The sequence below is a fragment of the Lygodium microphyllum genome, chromosome 22 (assembly GCF_053477565.2).
Source record: "Lygodium microphyllum isolate KBCC chromosome 22, Lygodium_microphyllum_v1.1.10, whole genome shotgun sequence".
Classification (NCBI taxonomy): Eukaryota; Viridiplantae; Streptophyta; class Polypodiopsida; order Schizaeales; family Lygodiaceae; genus Lygodium; species Lygodium microphyllum.
Window position 1 is genome coordinate 72,983,507 of NC_141156.1, and position 6,304 is coordinate 72,989,810.

A 6,304-nucleotide genomic window follows, 5' to 3' on the forward strand; every position below is an offset into this window, starting at 1 on the left:
TTTCTTCAATGTATTCAACGCTTGCTTGAGTTGAATCTTTCGTGCGTTTGTATTTATAGAAAATATACTTTCAAGTATGGTCTAAGATGCATATGAATTCTCTGCATTTCTAATATGTCCCAGCATATTATTATCAATTACTGCAGACAACCAATACATGACCTTTTTATCTTTTGCATTCCATTCTTTCCGTGCCTTTGTCTCTTCTGCAGTTGGAGGACCACTCACCTCCGGCTCCTTTTCTTCACCTGAAACAAACTCGTAGAGGCCTTTTCCAATAAGGAAGTTCGTGACACAAAACTTCCATGAAGGGTAGTTGTTCTTGTCGAGCTTCTCAATGATGGGGCTTCCACTGTTCTCTGCCATTATCACAAAACTAATACCAAAAATCCAACAAATCTTCTGCAACCCTCGACCTATCGTGCACAGCAATACACCAGACAACTTTTTCACTGTCTGCTCAACAATACATGCAATCTGCAACCTGTTTGCAGATAAAACTTATATTTTCTTCCTCCAAACACCTCAAGAATTACAAATTCGCAATCTGTAACCTACACACCCACTTTTGGTCAAAACAGCCGAAATCACAATGTACCCTGAAACTGTTGTCCGCAACCTTGCGGCTCTAAAACGGGGCCTGAAACGGCCTCAGTTGCCCAAAATAACTGCGGGAAAGCCCTAAAGAGCTTATATGCAGAATACACAGCGCTCTTCGCACACACCAAATCTCATTGCAATCTGATATTTTTTCTCGACCCTGCTTCCGGTGCCTCCACAGGCATTATCCAAGAGAGAGGGTGGAAGAATGGGAGAGCTTCTTACCCGTAGCTTGCTTGCTTGAACCTTGCTTCTTCTCCTTCATTTCAGCCTTTGAAATCAGCCTCTCTCGGTGGTGTGGCTCTGATACCATGTCAAGAATCGCGTGGTGGGGGGACTTGCTCAAGATGCTGCGCCGAACACACACAGAATGCACAAGGAGAAGCTCACTCAAGAGACAAGAAGAGAGATGGAGGCCAAAAAATTTTCTTACTGGTTTCTTCTTCTTCTTCCACACTCTTTACAATTTACACAAAGTATAGATAAGATACAACATAAAGGAAAGTGGCCTACTAAGTCAAACAATGCATAACGGACTACACTAGTCGACTGGCACTATAACTATGCCAGCTGTAAATAGGTGTAACAACCTGAATATAATAAGTAATGAGTCAATGGCCATGTGAGAGTCATAATGACCACCGACGTGCTAAGTGTAGACATGTGGACCCATCTAACCAGGCGGTCCATCATCAATTTCTGCATGTGTTGAGCTTGTCATCTCAACATCATCCACATCCTTAACTACTATCATATTGTAATTCTTGTCCTTGAAATTCTTGTAGGTGCACTTGGATGAATAATCAGCCATATATTTTTCACCACATTTTAAAGATAGGCCCTATTCTTTTTGTTACTTAAAAATATCAATCGGTATAAACTTGCCATTGTTTGTTGAATTATTTTGGGGTATATTGTGAACTTCCTTAGGCTCTACTTTATGGATGATTACTGACTTTGAATCACTTTGCTATCTTGAAGCATTGAAAGTAGGGTATGTAGGGACTTTGAGACTACTGAATGAAGTATTGGATCCTCCATAACTGCTACCAAAGTTTCCCTTTTTAGAAACAACCCTTTGTTGTCCAAACAAAGCAGGCATAGGAATGTTCTTCCTATACTTATGAGCATACAGAGTGTGACAACTTCAACCAAATTGTTAATAAGAAGCTTGATAAGAACAATTATCTTGTATGGAAGTTTAGGATGACAATTTCTTGAAGAAAAAAGATGATTGTAATTATACTCAAGGAGACATAGAAGTAGCACTTGAAGTTCCTACACAAAATGCTATTGTAGAACAATTAAAGGCTAAGAAAGATTGGGAGCAAACACACAGTAGAGTCTTGTGTTGACTATATGTCAGTGTCACATATGTGCAACAATTTGAAATCCTTGCTATTGCATGGAAACATTTGGTAAGATTGTTCAAAGTAAAGACAAAGGCTAGAAAGTTGTAGCTCAATGAACCAAGTGAAAAGAGGGAGCATATCCATTAACGATTATGCCTTGAAGATCAAGAGTATTGTGGAAGCTCTTGGATCTATCAGTGTGGTAGTTGATGATGATGATATTGTGTGTGCATGCTTACATGGACTTAGAGATAAATACAAGAACTTCACGTCATCTATGAATACGAGGAATGATATCCTTAATTTTGCAGACTTGATTTCTAAGTTGATACTTGAGGAGAAGAACCTTGGCTTTGATTTCTCTTCTTCTAAAAAAAAGAACAACTTTGAATAGATATTTTACCCTACTAGCCGAGGTAGAGGTCATGGTAGATGCTAAGGTGGTAGTCGTAGTTAGGCTATGATACACAACAAAATAGAGAAGGGCAGTCCCAAGGAAGGGGGAGGGAAAAAGGGCAAGGTGCAGACTCTAGTAGGCAATAGAAATTGTGTGATAGAAGAGAGTGTTAGTATTATAGTTAGAAAGGATAAATTTCTGAAATTGCTTCAAAAAGAAATTTGAAATTAGAAATGGAAAAAAGAAACAAAGTAACTATGCATCCGATAGGTAGAAACAATGATGATAGAAGTGGATAGTTATCTGTTATATAGCACTTTATGAACACTATGACTGATGATGGTTCATAAAATAATAATGTATGATACATAGATTCATGTGCCTCTAACTACATGACTTCTCATGGAGAAAGTTTAGAGAGATGCGCAATCCAGAGTCTTTGACCTACATAGAGATGGAGGCTAACTCACCCCATTACAGACTCTAGTAGGCAATGGAAATCTGGTGATAGTAGAGAGTGTTAGCATTATAGCTAGAAAGGCTACATTTCTAAAAATTTCTTCAAAAAAAAGTTGAAATTAGAAATGGAAAAAAGAAACAAAGTAACCATGCATCCAATAGGTAGAAACAATGATGATAGAAGTGGATAGTTGTTTGTTATGTAGCACTTTATGAACACTGTCACTGATGATGGTTCATCAAATAATGATGTATGATTGATATATAGATTCATGTGCCTTTAACCACATGACTTCTCATGGAGACTCATTTAGAGAGATGCGCAATCCAAAGTCTTTGAGCTATGTGGAGATGGGGGATAAATCACCCCATTACTCATGTTGAAAATGTTCCTTTGAGTATACAAGATGGCAAAACTAAGTACTTGGTTGATGTGCTATATGTATCGAATATTACAAAAAGCTTGTTTTCTATTGGTTAGGGTAGAACACGGATTCTAGGTTTGGTTCACATATGATGGTTGTTATATAGAATATCTAAAAATTTATTGCAAATTGATTGCAAAAGGATAACGTGTTGGTAGTTTGTTTACACTTGATGTAAGTCTGCCTAAAATGGATGCTGCCACATTTGCACAAGATTCAAGTGTTGTAGCTGAATTGGTCATATGAATGTGAAATGGCTAAAATACATGTAGTCAAAATAGATTGTGGATGGCTTGCCTAAGTTTAGAGTTGATGAGATGCACAAATTATGTGAAGCATGTCAACTTGTAAATCAAGCAAGGCATGCATTTCCACATGAAAAGCATGTATGCAAGAAGCCAATTGAATTGATACATTCTGATGTGTGGGATTCTATAAAAACTACAACTTTGAGTGGTTGGAGGCATTATGTTACCTTCATTGATGATCTTACTTGTAAAGTATGGGTTTTCTTTATGCGTGAGAAAAGTGAGGTGATCAGTCACTTTAAAATGTTTAAGGATTTGGTTGAGAAGGAGACAAGGTTGCATATTAAATGCCTAAGATTGGATGAAGTGGGAGAATATCTCTTTAATGATTTTTCTAATTTCTTGCAAAAAATTGATATACACAGGTGTTTAGATGTTTGCAATCACACCTACTTCAATCTCTTTGGGGAAGGAGTAGTGAGGGCTCCGGACAAGAATCCCATAAGCACAGAATGAGGATGTGCTACCTAGACTTTCCTATAAAGCATTGTACTTGCTTCTCATTTACACATGAGATGAATACAATGCAGTCTTATACACAAGAATGTGTTTATGAGTTCAAGTCTCAATCTTGGAACCTAATTCACTTGTGTAACAAGTCAAGTCCTTGTCTTTGTCCATGTCATCATGATCTTAATCTTCATCTTTCATCCACCATTGCATCTGTCATGTTCTAGATCCCACATATTTTAACATGGTATCAAAGTGCAAGTGAGCATGGCTTAGCACGTGTTAGCTCCATTTCACTCTTTGCTCAGCTCAATTTGGTGGCTAAACCCCATCTCAAACTTCATTTGCATTCCTACATTCAATGAAGCTTCCATGGTAGCCATAGCGAGCAGCACCTTGCCAACTTGAAGCCTTCATATCTCTCTCCAAAGGTCAAATATCTCTAAATTTCCTTCTAGAGAAGTTTTTCTCTACTTTGAGAGCTCCTCCTTGGCACCACAATCATTGAAATTGGGCAAGTATAGCTTCAGCATTGCATCTTTTCACAGTTGTTTTCATACTTGTGTTTGTGGACAGCAACACCTACCCAACTTGGAGGAGCTGAATCTCTACATAAAAAGCATATCTCTCTAAGAATTCTTTTGTGAGCTTACTCTCCAACTCAAGGCACCCCTGGCTAGCACAACAAACCATGATATTAGTCCTCCATAGGCCTAGCATGATCGATTTTGTAGGTCGGTGTTCCAAACTGCACCTAGTTCGTTCGTGCTGCTGTTGCGTCTCCCATAGGGCATGATTCCAACCATCTTCATAGGTGAATGATAGACCACATAGTATGCTTCTATTAGCTACAAGGGCTTGTGATAATTCCCTTCTTGATGATCACACAGAGAAAAAGAATAGCCACCTCTCAGAAACCCTAATCCTTCCACCATAGCCAAAGTTGACTAAGTTTCATTTCTCACTTCATTTGCTTATCTTTGCTAGTTGGAAGGCTCAAGGGATCCCCTGCAACTCTCATCCACTCAATGCCACTGATTCAACAAGGATGACAAGTCTTTGAGGATTTTCGAAGATTTCAAGATCTCAAGCTCCGTTTCAGCCTCACTCTTCCCACTCTTCTTATTGGAGATCTTGCCTCTCTCTCTCTCTGAACACCCAAGCATTGAAGGGTTCACATCAAATCAAGGAAGGGAATACAACTTGAAAATACAACTTGAAGACTCATTGAAGATTTGAATATCTCTCAAGCATCTGGATCCACAAATATCTCTTGATACTAGTCACTTAGTGCTTTCTGGGCACTTGTGCTTGTTAGCACATTCAAAATCATTTCTTCTATTGAGAATTTTGGAGTTGATTTGTTGCTATTCCTACAAATCCAACATGGGAAAAGATTCTCCAACAACTTGCTTCAAAGGAGTCATGTTTCACACTTGGCAAACTTGCATTGAACTCATCCTGATGAAGAAGGGCCTATGGGCCATTACCATTGGAAAAGAAAAGAAGCCTCATGATGTGGACCTAGCAGTCACTTGGCAAAAGAATAATGATAAGACTCAAGCCATTATCAAAGTGGAGCTAGACGACAACTATATCCACCACGTGGATAATTGTGATACTTCACATGATACATGGAAGAGACTTCACACCTTGTTTGGTGCATAGTCTAAGTCATCAAAGTATGGTCTCTTGATTGAAATTTTCAAGCTTGACATGAAGTCCAACACATCACTTGCCACACATCTAAATTACATGGAAGGACTTCTAACCCAACTTACAGGAATCAACATTAAATTGGAAGAAGATGTTTACATTGGTGTTCTACTTAAAATTTTGCCTCTTGAATATAATAATGTATCAACAACCTTAATCAATATGCCAAACCCTAAGCTTGTTGATATCTAGACATCACTATTAGAGGAGGAAAAGAAGCTAAAAACTAAGGAAGATCCAAGCACCTCTAGAGATGAACAAGCATGATATGTTGGCAACAGGTACAAAGGCAAGAGGGACAAGATTTTCTGTGATTTTGCAAAAGGACTGGACACACTGAGAAGTTCTACCATGCCAAAAAAAGGTCCCAGAAGGCCTATCTTGTTGTAGTTAAATAAGAAGAAGACCATGGATAAAAGGAAGAAGAAGAAGAAGACCACAAACCTCATCAATCCTTCTATTCGGATAAACTTTTTTAGCCTTGTACTACCTAGCCCTAATGCTTTGGACTTAAACTTGTACATTCCTCATGTAGCCTTGTACTATAGCCTCTGTACACTTTGTGAGGCCCTTGTTACAACCTTTGGATGTCCACCA